Source organism: Triticum aestivum, chromosome 2A, assembly GCF_018294505.1.
Source record: "Triticum aestivum cultivar Chinese Spring chromosome 2A, IWGSC CS RefSeq v2.1, whole genome shotgun sequence".
Taxonomy (NCBI): Eukaryota; Viridiplantae; Streptophyta; class Magnoliopsida; order Poales; family Poaceae; genus Triticum; species Triticum aestivum.
In genome coordinates this window covers 427,985,991-428,008,448 of record NC_057797.1, presented here as the reverse complement: position 1 = coordinate 428,008,448, position 22,458 = coordinate 427,985,991, and positions in this window count along the sequence as shown.

Here is a 22,458-nt window from a genome sequence, read left to right as displayed (position 1 = left end):
CTAAGCGGTAGCGATAGTCGTGGAAGCATAAGATTGGCGAGACCACAACGATGCTACAATGGTGATCTAGTTGTCGCGCCGGTGAAGATGGTGATCATGACGGTGCTTCGGAGATGGAGATCACAAGCACAAGATGATGATGGCCATATCATATCACTTATATTAATTGCATGTGATGTTTATCTTTTATGCATCTTATCTTGCTTTGATTGAAGGTAGCATTATAAGATGATCTCTCACTAAATTTCAAGATAAAAGTGTTCTCCCTGAGTATGCACCATTGCCAAAGTTCGTTGTGCCCAGACACCACGTGATGATCGGGTGTGATAAGCTCTGCGTCCATCTACAATGGGTGCAAGCCAGTTTTGCACACGCAGAATACTCAGGTTAAACTTGACGAGCCTAGCATATGCAGATATGGCCTCGGAACACTGAGACCGAAAGGTCGAGCGTGAATCATATAGTAGATATGATCAACATATTGATGTTCACCATTGAAAGCTACTCCATTTCACATGATGATCGGTTATGGTTTAGTTGATTTGGATCACGTGATCACTTAGAAGATTAGAGTGATGTCTTTCTAAGTGGGAGTTCTTAAGTAATATGATTAATTGAACTTAAATTTATCATGAACTTAGTCCTGGTAGTATTAGCATATCTATGTTGTAGATCAATAGCTCGCGTTGTTGCTTCCCTATGTTTTATATATGTTCCTAGAAAAAACTAAGTTGAAAGATGTTAGTAGCAAAGATGCGGATCGGATCCGTGATCTGAGGTTTATCCTCATTGTTGCACAAAATAATTATGTCCTTGATACACCGCTAGGTGACAGACCTAATGCAGGAGCAAATGCAGACATTATGAACGTTTGGCTAGCTCAATATGATGACTACTTGATAGTTTAGTGCACCATGCTTAAACAGCTTAGAATTGGGACTTCAAAGACGTTTTGAATGTCATGGACCATATGAGATGTTCCAGGAGTTGAAGTTAATATTTCAAGCAAATACCCGAGTTGAGAGATATGAAGTCTCCAACAAGTTCTATAGCTAAAAGATGGAGGAGAATCGCTCAAGCAGTGAGCATATGCTCAGATTGTCTGGGTACTACAATCGCTTGAATCAAGTGGGAGTTAATCTTCCAGATAAGATAGTGATTGACAGAATTCTCTAGTCACCATCACCAAGTTAGTAGAACTTCGTGATGAACTATAATATGCAAGGGATAATGGATACAATTCCCAAGCTCTTCGTGATGTTAAAATCGACAAAGGTAGAAATCAAGAAAAACATCAAGTGTTGATGGTTGACGAGACCACTAGTTTCAAGAAAATGGCAAAGGGAAGAAGGGGAACTTCAAGAAGAACGGCAAGCAAGTTGCTGCTCAAGTGAAGAAACCCAAGTCTGGTCCTAAGCCTGAGACTAAGTGCTTCTACTGCAAAAGGACTTGTCACTGGAAGTGGAACTGCCCCAAGTATTTGGCGGATAAGAAGGATGGCAAAGTGAACAAAGGTATATTGGATATACATGTTATTGATGTATACTTTACTAGTGTTTATAGCAACCCCTCGGCATTTGATAATGGTTCAGTTGCTAAGAGTAGTAACTCGAAACGGGAATTGCAGAATAAACAGAAACTAGTAAAAGTCGAGGTGACGATGTGTGTTGGAAGTAGTTCCAAGATTGATATGATCATCATTGCACTCTCCCTATACTTTCAGGATTAGTGTTGAAACTAAATAAGTGTTATTTGGTGTTTGCATTGAGCATGGATATTATTTGATCATGTTTATTGCAATACGATTATTCATTTAAGCTAGAGAATAATTGTTGTTCTGTTTACATGAATAAAACCTTCTATGGTCATACACCCAATGGAAAATGGTTCATTGGATCTCGATCGTAGTGATACACATATTCATAATATTGAAACCAAAATATGCAAAGTTAATACTGATAGTGCAACTTATTTGTGGCACTACCGTTTAGGTCATATTGGTGTAAAGCGCATGAAGAAACTCCATGCTGATGGACTTTTGGAATCACTTGATTATGAATCAGTTGATGCTTGCGAACCATGCCTCATGGGCAAGATGACTAAGACTCCGTTCTCCGGAACAATGCAGCAAGCAACAGATTTGTTGGAAATCATGCATACTGATGTATGTGGTCCGATGAATATTGAAGCTCGCGGCAGGTATCATTATTTTCTGATCTTCACAGATGATTTGAGCAGATATGAGTATATCTACTTGATGAAACACAAGTCTGAAACATTTGAAAAGTTCGAAGAATTTCAGAGTGAAGTGGAGAATCATCGTAACAAAATAAAAGTTTCTACGATATGATCGCAGAAGTAAAATATTTGAGTTACGAGTTTGGCCTTCAGTTAAAACAATGTGAAATAGTTTCACTACTCACGCCACCTGGAACACCACAGTGTAATGGTGTGTCCGAACTTCGTAACCGTGCTTTTTTAGATATGGTGCGATCTATGACGTCTCTTACTGATTTACCGCTATCGTTTTGGGGTTATGCATTAGAGACAGCTACATTCATGTTAAATAGGGCACCATCTAAATTCGTTGAGACGACATCGTATGAACTATGGTTTGGCAAGAACCTAAGTTGTCGTTTCTTAAAGTTTGAGGTTGCAATGCTTATGTGAAAAAGTTTCAACCTGATAAGCTCAAACCCAAATCGGAGAAGTGCGTCTTCATAGGATACCCAAAAGAAAATGTTGGGTACACCTTCTATCACAGATCCGAAGGCAAGATATTTGTTGCTGAGAATGGATCCTTTTTAGAGAAGGAGTTTCTCTCGAAAGAAGTGAGTGGGAGGAAAGTAGAACTTGATGAGGTAACTATACCTGCTCCCTTATTGGAAAGTAGTTCATCACAGAAATCTGTTCCTGTGACTACTACACCAATTAGTGAGGAAGCTAATGATGATGATCATGTAACTTTAGATCAAGTTACTACCGAACCTCGTAGGTAAACCAGAGTGATATCCGCACCAAAGTGGTACGGTAATCCTGTTCTGGAAGTCATGTTACTTGACCATGACGAGTCTATGAACTATGAGGAAGCGATGATGAGCCCAGATTCCGCGAAATGGCTTGAGGCCATGAAATCTGAGATGAGATCCATGTATGAGAACAAAGTATGGACTTTGTTTAACTTGCCCAAAGATCGGCGAGCCATTGAGATTAAATGGATCTTCAAGAGGAAGACGGATGCTGATAGTAGTGTTACTATCTACAAAGCTAGAATTGTCGCAAAAAGGTTTTCGACAAGTTCAAGGTGTTGACCACGATGAGAGTTTCTCACTCGTATCTATGCTTAAGTCTGTCCGAACCATGTTAGCTATTGCCGCATTTTATGAAATCTGGCAAATGGATAAACAAAACTGCATTCCTTAATAGGATTTATTAAAGAAGAGTTGTATATGATGCAACCAGAAGGTTTTGTCAATCCTAAAGGTACTAACAAAATATGCAAGCTCCAGCGATCCATCTATGGAGTGGTGCAAGCATCTCGGAGTTGGAATATACGCTTTGATAAGTTGATCAAAGCATATAGTTTTATACAGACTTGCGGTGAAGCCTGTATTTACAAGAAAGTGAGTGGGAGCACTACAACATTTCTGATAAGTATATGTATGACATATTGTTGATCGGAGATGATGTAGAATTATTCTTCAAAGCATAAAGGAATGTTTGAAAGGAGTTTTTTCAAAGAAAGACCCCGGTGAAGCTGCTTACATATTGAGCATCAAGATCTATAGAGATAGATCAAGACACTTGATAAGTTTTTCAATGAGTACATACCTTGACAAGATTTTGAAGTAGTTCAAAATGGAACAGTCAAAGAAGGAGTTCTTGCCTGTGTTACAAGGTGTGAAGTTGAGTAAGACTCAAAACCCGACCACGGCAGAAGATAGAGAGAGAATGAAAGTCATTCCCTATGCCTCAGCCATAGGTTCTATAAAGTATGCCATGATGTGTACCAGACCTATTGTATACCCTGCCCTGAGTTTGGCAAAGGAGTACAATAGTGATCTAGGATTAGATCACTGGACACTGGTCAAAAGTATCCTTAGTGGAATAAGGATATGTTTCTCGATTATGGAAGTGATAAAAGGTTCGTCGTAAAGGGTTACGTCGATGCAAATTTTGACACTGATCCAGATGACTCTAAATCTCAATCTGGATACATATTGAAAGTGGGAGCAATTAGCTAGAGTAGCTCTATGCAGAGCATTGTTGACATAGAAATTTGCAAAATACTTACGGATCTGAATGTGGCAGACCCGTTGACTAAACTTCTCTCACAAGCAAAACATGATCACACCACAGTACTCTTTGGGTGTTAATCACATAGCAATGTGATCTAGATTATTGAATTTAGTAAACCCTTTGGGTGTTGGTCACATGTCGATGTGAACTATGGGTGTTAATCACATGGTGATGTGAACTATTGGTATTAAATCACATGGCGATGTGAACTAGATTATTGACTCCAGTGCAAGTGGGAGACTGAAGGAAATATGCCCTAGAGGCAATAATAAAGTTATTATTTATTTCCTTATATCATGATAAATGTTTATTATTCATGCTAGAATTGTATTAACCGGAAACATAATACATGTGTGAATACATAGACAAACAGAGTGTCACTAGTATGCCTCTACTTGACTAGCTCGTTGATCAAAGATGGTTATGTTTCCTAACCATAGACATGAGTTGTCATTTGATTAACGGGATCACATCATTAGGAGAATGATGTGATTGACTTGACCCATTCCGTTAGCATAGCACTTGATCATTTAGTTTGTTGCTATTGCTTTCTTCATGACTTATACATGTTCCTATGACTATGAGATTATGCAACTCCTGTTTACCAGAGGAACACTTTGTGTGCTACCAAACGTCACAACATAACTGGGTGATTATAAAGGTGCTCTACAGGTGTCTCCGAAGGTACTTGTTGGGTTGGCGTATTTCAAGATTAGGATTTGTCACTCTGATTGTCGGAGAGGTATCTCAGGGCCCTCTCGGTAATGAACATCACTTAAGCATTGCAACTAATGAGTTAGTTGCGGGATGATGTATTATGGAACGAGTAAAGAGACTTGCCGGTAACGAGATTGAACTAGGTATTGAGATACCGACGATCGAATCTCGGGCAAGTAACATACCGATGACAAAGGGAACAACGTATGTTGTTATGCGGTCTGACCGATAAAGATCTTCGTAGAATATGTGGGAGCCAATATGAGCATCCAGGTTCCGCTATTGGTTATTGACTGGAGACGTGTCTCGGTCATGTCTACATTGTTCTCGAACCCGTGGGGTCCGCACGCTTAAGGTTTCGATGACAGTTATATTATGAGTTTATGAGTTTTGATGTACCGAAGGAGTTCGGAGTCTCAGATGAGATCGGGGACATGACGAGGAGTCTCGAAATGGCCGAAACATAAAGATTGATATATTGGACGACTATATTCGGACATCGGAAAGGTTCCGAGTGATTCGGATATTTTTCGGAGTACCGGAGAGTTACGGGAATACGTATTGGGCCTTATTGGGCCATACGGGAAAGAAGGAAAAGGGCCTCAAGGGTGGCCGCACCCCTCCCCTTGGTCTGGTCTGAATTGGACTAGGGAAGGGGGCGCCCCCTTCCTTCCTTCTCCTTTTCCCTTCCTCTTTTCCTATTCCATATGGGAGGTGGAATCCTACTAGGACTAGGGAGTCCTAGTAGGACTCCACACTTGGCGCGCCCCCTCCTAGGGCCGGCCTCCTCCTCCCTTGCTCCTTTTTATACGGGGACAGGGGGGCACCCCAGAGACACAACAATTGATCTGTTTGATCTCTTAGCCGTGTGCGGTGCCCCCCTCCACCATAGTCCACCTCGATAATACTATAGCGGTGCTTAGGCGAAGCCCTGCGTCGGTAGAACATCAACATCGTCACCACACCGTCGTGCTGAGAAACTCTCCCTCAACACTCGTCTGGATCAGAGTTCGAGGGATGTCATCAGGCTGAACGTGTGCTGAACTTGGAGGTGTCGTGCGTTCGGTACTTGGATTGGTCGGATCATGAAGACGTTCGACTACATCAATCGCGTTGTGCTAACACTTCCGCTTTCGGTCTACGAGGGTACGTGGACAACACTCTCCCCTCTCGCTGCTATGCATCACCATGATCTTGTGTGTGCGTAGGAATTTTTTTAAAATTACTACATTCCCCAACACTGTTCACCCGTCATCAGCAATGTCCAAGTCACCAAGACCCTCATGGACGGTGGTGTGGGGCTCAATGTCCTGTCCGTCGAGACATTCGACAGCCTCCAAGTGCCGTATGACCAGCTGCAGCCTACCAAGATTTTCTCAGGAGTGACTGATGGCTGCACCACCCCGATAGGGCAGGCCCGACTCCCCGTCACCTTCGGCCAGCGCGGCAACTACCGCACCATGCTCATCGACTTTGACATCGCCCACATCCGTCTGCCGTACAACGCCATCCTTGGGTATCCAGCATTGGCCAAGTTCATGGTCGTGACCCACCACGGCTACAACGTCCTCAAGATGCCAGGAAGCTGCGGAATCATCATGGTACCCTACGAATAAAGAGATGTGGTGTGCTCCCTGGAGCGTGCCTTCCAAGCCGCAGAAATCGAAGACCCCGGCAGCGAGGGCACCCTGTACCCTCATGAGGCCATCCCCAAGAAGAACAAGCAACTACTCTGTACAAGGCATCAGGAGAGTGGCGTCTCCAGCAGCACCGCCTCAGGATCAGCGCCTGCACCTCGGGTGTCTCCCTCCCTCACATAGGAAGGCGCGCCCGGCGCCCTCCTTGGGCAAGGCTCAAGGGCTCTCTTCTGGAGGGCCTCAGACCTAGCCAACATCATGAGGGAGGTGCTCGGGCACCACATGGAGGTGTGCTTCGCTGCATGTTTCCCTCAAGAAGGCACAAGGCGGGGAGCGCCAGGTGCTCAGGAGTTCATCACCCAGGCAACCCAGGAGCTTCAGGAAGCAAGGACCATGCGCGGCCACCACTGCCCACCACCCGGCGCAGCTTCCCATCCTGGCGAGGACGGCAGGCTGCGCGTCTGCATCGACATTCCAGGGCTCAACAGGGCCGCATCTCAGGAGCGCTTCTGGCCTTCGCACGCTGGACCGTGCAAGGGCCCGTCTCATAGCTACGTTCGCATGACGTTTGGTCTGCCGAACGCGGCTGTCACCTACGAGCGTCATCTCTGGAGCATCCTGGCGGCTCAGGAGACTAGGCACCATGTAGTCCTGGCGAAAATGGCGATGGTCCTCAAGGAACCACCGGCCCCCCAAAGCCTCCTGAGGCTCAGGGCCCTGGCGGCTCGTGAGGAGCGACTTATTCAGCGCGCACCTTCAGCTACTTCAACACTCCTTCGACAACGGTACCAGGTGACATTTTCCGGTTTACTCAGCTGGGAGCGCCCCTCGGGCTGCATCATCCCCAGGCCGCTCGGGTCCGTCCCAGTGGCATATATCATTCTCACATCTATCTAAACTAGCTCGTCCCCGTGCATAAGTTACCTGCCATTTCCACATGTCTGTCCGGTACTTCGATACCATGAATGTCGTACGCCCTTGCAGGCCCGCCCCCGACCGCCTCATGATTAAGGATGGGCACGGCGTCTGTGCTCGGGTCCGTCCCTGCAGCGTAGCCAAACCCAAGAGGCTGAGCTCTGGCTCGCGGGCCCGCCCCGTGTACGTCACCTCCCATGGCCCTTGGTGCCTCGTCCTCGCATGAGCTAATCGAGAACGGACATGCCAGGGCACGTGACCCGGTGCCTCACCACCACGGGAGCCGCGCGTCGGTCATCTTTCTTCAGGATCCTTCGCATGAGAAGTCTAGGCACGACGTTTGTGCTCGGGTCCGTCCCTACAGTGTCGATAAACCCAATGGCTGAGCTCTGTCTGGCGGGCCGGCCCCGTTCATGTCACCTCCTGGGGTAGTTGGTGTTTGGCCTTCTCATGTGATCGCCTCAGGAGATTCGTCTGGCGCAGGTTACCTAACCATCTCACAGGATTACCGCAGCCATCAAGAATCAAGACCAGGGGCAACCCGCCTTGATGTAGGGCTTCGTGGGTCCCGCGCTGGCTCACAAGTGCCCAGACACACCTCGTCTAGCCCTACCGTGCAAGCCACGTATCAGGGCGGGGTTGTACATGCCCCGGGGACTCCACGCAGAGGGAGCCCTCACCCACGCGTTAGTGGAAGCACCATGCTCCGCGCTGGCAGTCGACACGGCCGGGGAGCGGTTATGCCCGTGCAAGTGCGGTAGCGCCATGCTCCGTGCTGGTGATAAACAATTGAGGGCGGCCCCATGGCCGTACCGTACTCAGGGAGCCTCCAGGCTCAGGGTCCAGCCTCACCGCAACGCTTTCCCCTTGGGAGAGCCGCATGAGGGGGCTGGGCACGGGGCTGCGCTAGGGTCACACCCAAGCGTACGCCACCCTGCCAGGTCCCTCGGACCTGGTCATCACGCGCCCTCCCGAGCAAAGCCAAGGTATGAAGGTCGTTTGGACGTCAAGGGGGACTCCTGAGCATCGTGACTCAGAAGCCTAACTGGCCACGTAGCCCATCACTCCTTGGTCCGACCTAGTGATTCGGATGGCCCAATGGCGGCAAAGGTATGCGCGGGGTCGGGCCCTGCCGACGTAGAACACCAAGGCCTACCTCAGCGACTCTTTCCTACAGGATGTTTGCATGTCAAGGGGGACTCTTGAGCATCACGACTCCGGAGCCTAACTAGCCACGTAGCCCCTCACTCCTTGGTCCGTCCTGGTGATCCGGGCGGCCCAATGGCGGCTGAGGTATGTGAAAGTGCAACTATCCCTAGGTGGTTTTGGTAATTCCTAACAACATATAGCTCATTGAGCTAATGCTATTCCAAGATTAATATTTCAGGAAAAGCTCAATGAATGGCATGGCATGGATGAGGAAAGTGGACCCTTCAAAATACTAAGGACAAAAAGATTGGCTCAAGCTCAAAGCTCAAGACTCTACATTTTATATTTTAGTGATCCAAGATCATATTGAGTCTATAGGAAAAGCCAATACTATCAAGGAGGGATGAGGTGTTGTTTAATGAGGTTCTTGCTTCATAGTGCTTAGTGATATGCTCCAAAACCCTCAACTACCTTCCCACATTCACATATGACCTAAACCAAAAGTCCAACTCGGCCCCACCGATTCTTTCTATCCGGCGCCACCGAGTTCAGATGGCATAGCCACTGCCACAAACCCTAGGCAAATCAATCTCACCGATAGGGATCTCAGTCACACCGAGATGGGGTTGTAATATCTCTGTTTCCCTTCATAACGTTTCGGTCCTACCGAGATGAGCGATCGGTCCCACCGAGATTGCAATGTAAACTCTCTTTTTCTCTTTTGCAACATTTCGGTCCCACCGAAATGAGCGATCGGTCCCACCGAGTTTACCTGACCAACTCTCTGGTTAGCTTATTACCAAAATCGGTCTCACCAAGTCTGTGTAATAGGTCACACCGAGATTACATTATGCCTTAACCCTAACCATATCGGTCCTACCGAGTTGCATCTCAGTCCCACCGAAAATCCTAACGGTCACTAGGTCTGCTAAATCGGTTCGACCGAGTTTCTCAATTCGGTCTCACCGAGATTGGTAAATTGTGTGTAACGGTTAGTTTTTGTGTGGAGGCTATATATACCCCTCCACCCACTCTTCATTCATGGAGAGAGCCATCAGAACATACCTACACTTCCAATACACATTTTCTGAGAGAGAACCACCTACTCATGTGTTGAGGCCAAGATATTCCATTCCTACCATATGAATCTTGATCTCTAGCCTTCCCAAGTTGCTTTCCACTCAAATCTTCTTTCCACCAAATTCATATCCTGTGAGAGAGAGTTGAGTGTTGGGGAGACTATCATTTAAAGCACAAGAGCAAGGAGTTCATCATCAACACACCATTTGTTACTTCTTGGAGAGTGGTGTCTCCTAGATTGGCTAGGTGTCACTTGGGAGCCTCCGACAAAGATTGTGGAGTTGAACCAAGGAGTTTGTAAGGGCAAGGAGATCGCCTACTTCATGAAGATCTACTGCTAGTGAGGCAAGTCCTTCGTGGGCGATGGCCATGATGGGATAGACAAGGTTGCTTCTTCGTGGACCCTTCGTGGGTGGAGCCCTCCATGGACTTGCGCAACTGTTACCCTCCTTGGGTTGAAGTCTCCATCAACGTGGATGTACGATAGCACCACCTATCGGAACCACGACAAAAACATCCATGTCTCCAAGTGCGTTTGAATTCTCCAAACCCTTCCCTTTACATTCTTGCAAGTTGCATGCTTTACTTTCCGCTGCTCATAGACTCTTTGCATGCTTGCTTGAATTGTGTTAAGATTGCTTGACTTGTGCTAAGATAGCTAAAATCTGCCAAATACTAAAATTAGGAAAAGGATAGATTTTTATTTGGTCAAGTAGTCTAATCACCCCCCCCCCTCTAGACATACTTTCGATCCTACAAGTGCTATCAGAGCTTTGGTCTCCATTTTCTTTGATTTCCTTAGCTTTTGGTGGTCATAGCCTTGGTTTCACAACCTAGGAGAGTATGGCGTCTAGCAAGGGAAATTATGACCGTAGAGGTCCTTACTTTGATGGCACTAATTTTGCTAGTTGGAAGCATAATATGAAAATGCATATTCTTGGACATAACCCCGCCATTTGGGCTATTGTGTGTGTTGGCTTGCAAGGTGAATTCTTCAATGGGAGAGAACCGAATCATGAAGCTACCGCGGACAAGTTGAAGATGCTACAATACAATGCTCAAGCGTGTGATATCCTCTTCAACGGATTGTGCCCCAAAGAATTCAACAAAATCAGCCGTCTTGAGAATGCAAAGGAAACTTGGGATACTTTGATTGACTTGCATGAAGGTACCGACTCCTTCAAGGAATCCAAGTTGGATGTGCTTCAAAGTCAACTTGACAAGTTCAAAATGAAGGATGGTGAAGGTGTCGCTGAAATGTACTCTAGGCTTGCTCTTATCATAAATGAGATTGCCGGCTTAGGAAGTGAAGAGATGACCGACAAATTCATCATCAAGAAGATCCTAAGAGCCTTGGATGGAAAATACGATACCGTATGCACATTGATCCAAATTATGCCAAATTATAAAGATCTCAAGCCTACGGAAGTCATTGGAAGAATTGTTGCTCATGAGATGTCACTCAAGGATAAGGAGGAGCTCCATAACAAGTCAAGTGGTGCTTACAAAGCCTCATGTGAAGCCCCCACATCATCAAGTGAGAAACAAACCTTCAACGAAGAATTGAGCCTAATGGTGAAGAACTTCAACAAATTCTACAAGAGTAGAAGCAAGGAGATAAGTTCCAAGTCAAGGTCCTACAATGACAAAAGATCTTCTAGTCGAGAGCGAAACTGCTACAATTGTGGAAGACTTGGACACTACTCCAATGAGTGTACGGCTCCCCACAAGAGAATAGAAGATTCTCCCAAAAGAAGAAGTAGAAGAGAAGAATCACCATCAAGGGAGAGAAGGAGTAGGGATGATCGATATGAACGAAGACCCTCACGGAGAAGCAAGGATTCGGAAAGGAAGGACAAGTCATCAAGGAGCTACACAAAACGAAGACATCAAGCTCATGTTGGTGAATGGGTATCCGACTCCGACTCCGACAATGACTCCGAGAGAAGCTATCACTCCGACTCTGAATATACTCAAGATGAAGGTGTTGCCGGACTAGCACTTGTGTCAACCAACTCCTACGGCATATTTGATTCACCAAATGAAGGAATTGGAAGATGCTTCATGGTCAAAGGTCCAAAGGTATCACACCCTGAGTATGTTGATTTCAATAGTGATGAAGATGACTTGTTAGGTGATGATGAGTTACTTGTTGACAACTATAGTGATGAATACTATGATGAAACGAATGACAATGATAAGGAGAAGATTGAGTCTCTAACTAAAGAACTAAACACTCTTAAGTTAGCTCATGAAACTATCTTAGGAGATCATCGAGAACTTTTAAGGACTCATGAAAAATTACGTTTTGAGAAGCTCAATCTTGAGCAAGAGCATGAGTTCTTAAAGGCAATCAATGATGATCTTCGCAAGAAAAGTTCTTCTTATATTGCCAAGCGTTTACTCTTATCCACTTACATGCCTCAAGTCAAGTCTAGTAACAAGAACAAGAAGGATTCTTCCTCTAGTAGTAACAATAATCATGCTAAATCCAATGGTGTTGCTTCTAGTAGTTCTCTTGATTCCACTAATGATTCTCTTAGCCAAGTTATACTTGAGCAAGAAAATAGCTTATTGAAGGGAATTATAGAGAAAGGTGTTTACAAGAGTCTTGCCGGGAGTAAGCAATTCAAGGAAATTGTACGCAAGCAAGGAAGGCACCGGAAGAATCAAGGTATTAGTTTTGAACGAAAGTTCAATGCCAATGGAGTTGAGTGGGAATAAGATCAATACCCCAAGACGAAGTTTGTTCCTCAACAAGAGAAGTATGATCCTACTTCTTCCAAAGGGACACAAGATCAAGATGATCTTCCACCACAAGACCACAAGCAAAAAGGCAAGGACAAGCTTAAAGAGGAAATTGATGCATTTGAAGAAGCTCCTAAGGCCTTGGTCAAGTAGGTTCCCAAGACTACATCAAGTTCCACTTCATCAAGTACAACTACAACTCCAAGGATTCCCATCAAGATGGTGTGGATCCCGAAGAAGAAGAACTAGAGAGTTCTTGAGGGTGACTCCGCCAAGATACTTCACTCTTATCATTTTGGCAAGAACAAGTGCAATCAACTTCCACATCTTGCACTTGTTCAAGGAGTCACAAACCCTCTTGTTGGTAAGACAAGGGACAAGGTAACCTAAAGCTTTCATAGACATCATCTTGTGTGCGCATCACTCTATGTCTATGGATATCCTTGTTTGTTCCTTGTGGGACTAACCCATGTAGGTATTGAAAGTGCAACTCACTCCAAAGGATAGCTCCAAATGATCTACATCAACATAGAGCATCCACATCTTCAACACCTACATGAAGTCATCATCGACAAAACCCAAGGTTAGTTCATCCCTCTTAGGGGGGATCTCACATCTAGGGGGAGCTTTACTCTAACAATTGAGTTAAAGCAACTCTAATGGTGTGAACACAACAACACTTTATGTAAAAGTGGTAACCCCACTTGTGCTTAAACGATGAGTATGACCTATGATCAAATGTTCCCATTTGACTCCTAAGTCAATATACTCATATATAGATGACCTAGTCATCGCCAATTGCTTGATAGATGCTAGAATTGTTTGTGCATGCTTTGCCACATATTTCAATTGCCATTTTATTGTGTGAGCATGTTGGTTGCATAATTTACTAATTCGAGGACATCCACTTGTCATTTTGATTGATTGGTTTTCTTTTCTTTTGGTCAAGTGGATGGACAAGAATGCCTAAGAACCTTCCCTAGCTATCTATGCTTTTCTCGTCTCAAACTCTATTCATGCTGCATCACAAAATTTGATCAAGTCAAATTCGAACCACTCTGTGTGAGGAGCACTCGGAGTCCCCGATTCGTGATAGACTTAAACTTCCAAAACTTCTTTGTGCATTTCGGTCTGACCGATTCACCCATTTCGGTCATACCGAGATCACTAAGTCGATCTAGGTTTTCAATCTCGGTGCAACCGATTTGAACTTTTCGGTCACACCGAGTTTCAGTAACTGCTTGCATTTATGAATCTCAGTGCCACCGAGTTGTTCCACTCGATCACACCGACAGGGTCGGGCTATATATATCCACGGGTCAAATTTTGGAAAACTTTTCGAACCTCCTCGACCCGCCCTTAGCCTGCTCTGCCTCCAGGGTCTCCGGATCGTCCTCCTCGTCGCCAGCCGCCTCCTGTCGCTGGTCTCCGCCGCCCTCAACGAGAATCATCCCCACCGTTGCCGCCGTAGAGAGTTCATCGCCGAACTAGGGTATGAACTCGATCACTATGCTATCATTATCTGATTCCTAGCATATTGTGTTCGCCATGTATCTTGCCACGATTGAGATCATTCTATCCATCGAAAACACTCCGTAGTTTAGTCATGATTTGAAAATTTAGGGTTAGGTTTCCGCCGAAACCATCTCGGACCCACTGAGTTGTGGAACTCGGTACCACCGATTCGGCTCAGTCCATTGCACATGTGATTCTCGGTCTGACCGAGAATTGCAAATTGGTGTGACCGAGTTCCGGACTTTGTAAAACCCTAGCAGTCTCGGTGCCGCCGAACTGTGACTCGGTCTGACCGAGTTCACTAGTTTAGGTTCCAACAGCTGCTTCGGTATCACCGAGTTTACAAATCGGTTGATCTAAAATGCTTTATGTGGAAAACTAAAACTATTTTTTTGACTCATTCTTTTGCAAAAACCTCTGCATTTTGTGATGCTCATCCACTCTATCTCATCTATATCTATTCATAGGGTCTGCTGTCAGTGTTTGCAATATGTCTGATCAGAGTGACAGCCAAAACAAGTCAGAGGAGCAGGTTCACTTGAGTGAGGGCACTAGTCCCTCTAGCAGCTCAGATGATGGTGCAGGAGCACCCCAAGCAACTTACCCAAAGCTGCCACCAGGGCCAGCAAGAAAAGAACTTCAGAGTTAGAGGATGAGGACTATGTGGCTGAGGAAGAAGAAACCACCTCAAAGAGAAAAGTCCTGAAGAAGGAATATGGCACAGTTGCTGCCACCAAGCCAGGCATGAAGCAAAAGGTTTCTGCCAAGAGAATTCCAATGTCTAAGGCTAGAGCATCTACTCAAGAGACTTTGGGATCTGCACCCAAAGAGCAGGTTGTAGCAGAGAAGAAGAGGAAAGAGAGGGTCAAGAAGACTACTGCCAGAGTACTTGGGAGATCCTCAATCATGAGAGATTCTGAAGAGGAAGAGGAAGAAGATGCTGCACCAGCACCCAAAGCTCAGAAGCTTATGGGTGATGCCATCAGGGCAGGGGTTGTTCCATCTAAGCCTAAGACTGCTCCAAAGGCTGCTACTCCAACTCCAAAGCCAAAACCAAAGAGGAGCACCAGGAACATCCCTGCTGAGGATAAGAACAAGGCCCCAGTGCCTAAAGCTGAAATGGAAGAAGAAGATGATGAGTCACATGTCTTGAGGAAGTTGAAGCCAAAAATTCTAGATCACAATGATGCTCATCCAGTAGCTGAGAACATGAAGATAAGGAAGGACTCATGATTGAGGCTATGGAGAGAGTCTGATCCATATGCCACCAGGAGAAGGACTGCTGTGGACTACAGGTTCCATACAAAGGAACAACAGGACTTCTATGAGACCATCTTGCTTGACAAGAAGCCCATAGTGTGTGACATGAGATGGGTCGACTGGGACTACATCAAGGAAAACGAGGATCACTATCCAGGTGTATATGACAGTTTCAAGGCTTGTGGAGTTGATGAGTTTGTGGCTCAGAAGCTCACAAAATGGAATGATGAGCTTATCATGCAGTTCTACTCCATAGCTCACTTCTACCCAGATGGAAGGATCGTCTGGATGTCTGAAGGTACTAGGTACCAGTCCACGGTTGCTGAATGGGCGAAGTTGATCAATGCTCGAAAAGAGAGTGAATATGTCTTGGATGTCTATGCCAAGAAGAAGAAGGATCACAACTCCATGGCACACATGTACAAGGAGATCCCAGATGCTGCTCTTGAGACACATAAGTTTGGATCTGTACATTACCTTCTGTCAGGCTTGCCTACTATCAACTGGATCCTCAGGCACACTCCCTTGCCAAAGTCAGGTGATCACAAGATGATCAGAGGCCATGCAATTAACTTGCTTCACATATTTGATGTCCCACATAAGTTCAAAGGCATGAGCCTTATAGTTGAAACTATCAAGAGGACAACTGCAGATCAGAAGAGGAGTTGTGGGTATGCCCCACAGATCCAGGAGCTGATCAACTCCAAGATGGGCACTGGTACATATCTGCTGGACAAGGAGCACATGCCTATCTACCCAGAATTTGAGGACAACACTGTGATGATGAATGAGGATGAACCATCTTCTGTGCACGCACAAGCCAAGAAGGAGAAGGCAAAGGCTGAAAAGGCTGCAAGGATGCCAACTATTGAAGAAGCATCTCGGTATCTTCTGAAGAGCAAGCAAGATCAGCTTGGCTACTTGATTGCCTCCACTCTAAGGATTGAGAAGGGACTGGCCACCCTGACTCAAAACCAGAAGAGCTTGGAAAGGATCGTGGAGCAAAAGTTCTATGACTTGGATGTGAAGGTAACTGAGATCCAGTCTGTTGTGGAGCAACTTCAGGATGATATGCAGGAGAGGAAGGGCAACACAACCACTGATGCATTTGCCAGAGTGCCTAGAGCTCAAAGATCTACTGCAGTGCCTGTTCCAGACACCAAAGCAACTTCGTCTGCACCAGCTACAGCTTCAGTGTCACCAGCTCCAGCACCTACTCCATCAGCTCCATCTACATCGACTGAAGCCTTCGTTCTTGGAGTTATCCGGACACCACCACCTGAAGACCAAGCCTGAGAGACGATTTAGTGCTATGCATTTTCTAGGAACTTTTTGGTAACTTGTTGCCAAAGGGGGAGAAAAATGTATAGATCATAGGCTTCGAGAGAGAGCGTTGCCTTTTATTCTCTCTTGCTTTGGTGGTTGAACTTTATTTGCTTTGCTTGTTTGAGATACTTTTTGTCTATGTGATACTTGGATGATCGTGTGTTTGATCATATGCTACATTAATGCTTGTTGGATGACATTATCATTTTATCCCTATATGATCATTCATGTTGCTTGGTGATGAGTGCATGTATTTAATTATTATCATTTTGAGCGCTCCACCAAGATGTATGTGACATGGAAGAGTAACCCATGAGCCTAACTCTTTGTGCATTTGCAGTCCAAACCAAATCATAAACTATGCACAAATTTAGGGGGAGCTCTTGCTTTTCACATACTTCTCAAAGTGACAATGCTTTTCACTCTTATTATCATTTGTCGAAGTTTTGATCTATATGTTGTCATCAATTACCAAAAAAGGGGAGATTGAAAGTGCAACTATCCCTAGGTGGTTTTGGTAATTCCTAACAACATATAGCTCATTGAGCTAATGCTATTCCAAGATTAATATTTCAGGAAAAGCTCAATGAATGGCATGGCATGGATGAGGAAAGTGGACCCCTCAAAATACTAAGGACAAAAAGAATGGTTCAAGCTCAAAGCTCAAGACTCTACATTTTATATTTTAGTGATCCAAGATCACATTGAGTCTATAGGAAAAGCCAATACTATCAAGGAGGGATGAGGTGTTGTTTAATGGGGTTATTGCTTCATACTGCTTAGTGATATGCTCCAAAACCCTCAACTACCTTCCCACATCCACATATGACCTAAACCAAAAGTCCAACTCGGCCCCACCGATTCTTTCTATCCGGCGCCACCGAGTTCAGATGTCATAGTCACTGCCACAAACCCTAGGCAAATCGGTCTCACCGATAGGGATCTCAGTCACACCGAGATGGGGTTGTAATCTCTCTGTTTCCCTTCGTAACGTTTCGGTCCTACCGAGATGAGCGATCGGTCCCATCGAGATTGCAATGTAAACTCTCTGTTTCTCTTTTGTAACATTTCGGTCCCATTGAAATGAGTGATCGGTCCCACCGAGTTTACCTGACCAACTCTCTGGTTAGCTTATTACCAAAATCGGTCTCACCGAGTTTGTGTAATCGGTCACACCGAGATTACGTTATGCCCTAACCCTAACCATATCGGTCCTACCGAGTTGCATCTCAGTCCCACCAAAAATCCTAACGGTCACTAGGTTTGCTAAATCGATCCGACCGAGTTTCTCAATTCTGTCTCACCGAGATTGGTAAATTGTGTGTAATGGTTAGTTTTTGTGTGGAGGCTATATATACCCTCCACCCACTCTTCATTCGTGGAGAGAGCCATCAGAACATACCTACACTTCCAATACACATTTTCTGAGAGAGAACCACCTACTCATGTGTTGAGGCCAAGATATTCCATTCCTACCATATGAATCTTGATCTCTAGCCTTCCCAAGTTGCTTTCCACTCAAATCTTCTTTCCACCAAATTCATATCCTATGAGAGAGAGTTGGGTGTTGGGGAGACTATCATTTGAAGCACAAGAGCAAGGAGTTCATCATCAACACACCATTTGTTACTTCTTGGAGAGTGGTGTCTCCTAGATTGGCTAGGTGTCACTTGGGAGCCACCGACAAAGATTGTGGAGTTGAACCAAGGAGTTTGTAAGGGCAAGGAGATCGCCTACTTCGTGAAGATCTACCGCTAGTGAGGCAAGTCCTTCGTGGGCAATGGCCATGATGGGATAGACAAGGTTGCTTCTTCGTGGACCCTTCGTGGGTGGAGCCCTCCATGGACTCGCACAACCGTTACCCTCCGAGGGTTGAAGTCTCCATCAACGTGGATGTACGATAGCATCACATATCATAACCACGACAAAAACATCCGTGTCTCCAATTGCGTTTGAATTCTCCAAACCCTTCCCTTTACATTCTTGCAAGTTGCATGCTTTACTTTTCGCTGCTCATAGACTCTTTTCATGCTTGCTTGAATTGTGTTAAGATTGTTTGACTTGTGCTAAGATAGCTAAAATCTGCCAAAGACTAAAATTGGGAAAATGATAGATTTTTATTTGGTCAAGTAGTCTAATCACCCCCCCCCTCTAGACATACTTTTGATCCTACAGTATGCGCGGGGTCAGGCCCTGCCGATGTAGAACATCAAGAAAACAGAAAGGAAATCACGTAATCTCAAACAAATATTACAAGACATACTGTTTTTCGAATACCAAACACAAGTTTAAACACCTCCACGAGGCATGGTTCATGTTGTAGAAGCAAAGCAGGAAAAGGAGCCGTCAGCAAGCCATCTCGTAATCCCTGGACGCTGTCATCACTTGCAAAAGGTGTGTAACACCCTCAATGCGACTATATCTCCCACGTGTGGAGGCATGACTTAGAGGCATAATCGCATTGAAGGCATATGTCGCAAGTTAGGCAATCTTCACAACATCCCATGTAATATAAATCATAAAGGGGAGATAACATAGTTGGCTTACACTCGCCACGTCAACTCAAGTACATAAATAACATTACATCATCCAAACACTCATGGCCCGACTACGGCGCCAAAATAAAAGAGAACCCAACATGCGACAACGGTCCCAATCACCCCCAACTGGGCACCACTACTGATCATCGGAAAAGGAAACATAGTAACGTTGAGAGTCTTCGTCGAACTCCCACTTGAGCTCAAGTGCGTCTCCTGGAGCAGAATCATCAGGCCCTGCATCTGGTATTATAGTAATCTGTGAGCCACAGGGACTCAGCAATCTCGCACCCTCGCGATCAAGACTATTTAAGCTTATAGGTAAGGCAAGGTAAATATGAGTGGAGCTGCAGCAAGCGACTAGCAAGTATTGTGGCTAACTTATTCGCAAAAGAGAGCGAGAAGAGGAGGCAAAGCGCGAGCGAGAAACTAGAGAAACAACCTGCGCAAACATTACTCCAACACCGTGTCCACTTCCCGGACTCCGCCGAGAAGAGGCCATCACGGTAACACACTCAGTTGATTCATTTTAATTAAGTTAAGGTTCAAGTTATCTACAACCGGACATTAACAAATTCCCATCTACCCATAACCGCGGGCACGGCTTTCGAAAGTTCAAATCCCTGCAGGGGAGTCCCAACTTAGCCCATGACAAGCTCTCACGGTCAATGAAGGAATAGACCTCCTCCCAAGACGTTCCGATCAGACTCGGTATCTCGGTAATTCAAGACACTTCGACAGGTTAAAACAAGACCAGCAACACCGCCCGAATGTGCCGACAAATCCCGATAGGAGCTGCACATATGTCTTTCTCAGGGCACACTCAGATAAGCAATCCGTACAACTAAAACCAGCCCTCGAGTTTCCCTGAGGTGGCGCTGCAAGGGGCTCTAGGTTGGACCAACACTCAGAGGAGCACTGGCCCGGGAGGGTTAAAATAATGATGACCCTTGAGTCTGCAGAACCCAAGGGAAAGAAAAGGCTAGGTGGCAAATGGTAAAACCAAGGTTGGGCATTGCTGGAAAAGCTTTAATCAAGGCGAACTATCAAGGGGTTCCCATTATAACCCAACCGCGTAAGGAACGCAAAATCCGGGAACATAACACCGATATGACGGAAACTAGGGCGGCAAAAGTGGAACAAAACACTAGGCGAGAGGCCGAGCCTTCCACCTTTTACCAAGTATATAGATGCATTAAGATAACATAGCAATATAATGATATCCCAACAAGTAAATAAAAGATGTTCCAATAAGGAACGGCCTCCAATCTTCACCTGCAACTAGCAATGCTATAAGAGGGGCTGAGCAAAGCAGTAACATAGCCAATCAACGGTTTGCTAGGACATGGTGGGTTAGAGGTTTGACATGGCAATATGGGAGGCTTGAAAACAAGTGGTAGGCATCTTAGCAATGGCATAGCAAAAGAGCGAGCAAACTAGCATATCAAAGATAGTAGTGATTTTGAGGGTATGATCATCTTGCCTGCACAGTTGTCAGAGTTGACTGGATCCTCGAAAGCAAACTCAACGGGCTCCTCGTTAGCGAACTCGTCTCCCGGCTCTACCCAAACAAGCAACAAGGATACAATCAACCACGTGCAAACTCAAACAACGCAATGCAAAGATGGTATGCTATGCGGGATGCGATGCGGGATGCGAAATGCAAGATATGACAGGAAATGCATGAACCTGGCCTCAACTTGGAAATCCAAGTGTGCCACTGGAAAGATGAGATGAAATCGCTTGAAAACGATATAAAGAACGCCGGAATCGGAGTTACGGTTTGGAAATGGCAAGCGATTCAAAAATGACACCGGTCTGCGATTTACAACAAGTAGCCAACTAAATGCAATGAGATGAACATGCTACAGCAACCAAACATGACAACAAAATACATGGCAGGGATGAATTCAAGATGCTTAACAAAAGTCTAGCACTGAGCTACGGCCAATTCATCCATTAATAGGTTCAAACAAGCATGGCAAAAATGCATATGGCAAACAGATCTCAGACTTAGTGAAATTAACACTTGTCTGGAATTTCAGATCAACTAGCCCTCTTCGGAGCAACAAAAATACATGCTACAGGACCTGAACATGGCAAAGTAAAGCATGGAATGGAGCTACTCAAAGAGCTTAACAAAAGTCCCTTAGTGACCTTGAGCCAAAAGGGATCAGAAAATACAATTGCAAGCATGTGAACATAGCAAAAGCATAATCAGTTTTCAGACTTAGTGAAAAACTGACACATGCTGAAATACAACTCAAGTAGGCATGTTTACGAGCTCGATGCACTCACTACGGTGCAAGTCATGGCAAGAAAAGCATACACCCATCAAGAAGGCACAAAATTCAAGCTAGACATGGCAAGAACAATAGCATAGCATGCACGGATCAACTACAACATCATCGGCAAAATTGCAAACAAGTTGACAATCTGCCCAGATTCACAAAGTAGCAAAAGTAGAGCTCGATTGACTCAAGCTAGGGTACTCCATAATTGCAAACAAAGACATGGATGGATATATCACTACAATATTAACAAAACTCCCTTACTGATCATCCTCAAAATAGGCACGGATCAATAGGAAACAACATGAACATATGGCATCATGAGATAAACAGCTCCAGGACTTAGTGAAATTGCTAAGTCCCTGAAAACAGAATTAGCAAGTGCACCACTTTGCAAGATGCACTAGTCACCACACACATCACAAAAATACATGGGTTGCACCTCTGGAAAGATGACAAAACCCTGAACAAAACACATGTAGAGCATCAGGGCATATCATGCACACATTAATCATGGCAAAAATGACAAAAAGCTAAATGGAGTAGCAGATCTGACAATTATCTCAAATAGCCCTCTTCTAACAGCATTTCGGGCATCAAGATGAGCTCAAATGAAAATGATGCAATGGAATGAAATGATGTACTCTCTGAGATGAACATTTTGATATCCTATATGCATGAATCAGAGCTACGAATGCAAAGTTACGGGGCTATGAACATGAGCACTTGAACTGGAAATATCTGGGACTTGGACGAATTTGACCTAGGGTTTTTGGATCTAGATCTCGCGCACGGGAATCGAGGCGGCCGGAGCACTGTAGATGGCCGGAGTTCGAGGTCGCCGGCGAACTTGCCAGGGCGGCGCGGAGGAGGGGCGGCCGGAGTCGAGGGAGGCGGCGGCTGGCGCGGAAGGAGGCGGCGTCCGGCAGGGTCGCCGAGGAGGGAGACGGCGGCCGGGGCGGCGCTGGTGGGCGGATCTGGTGC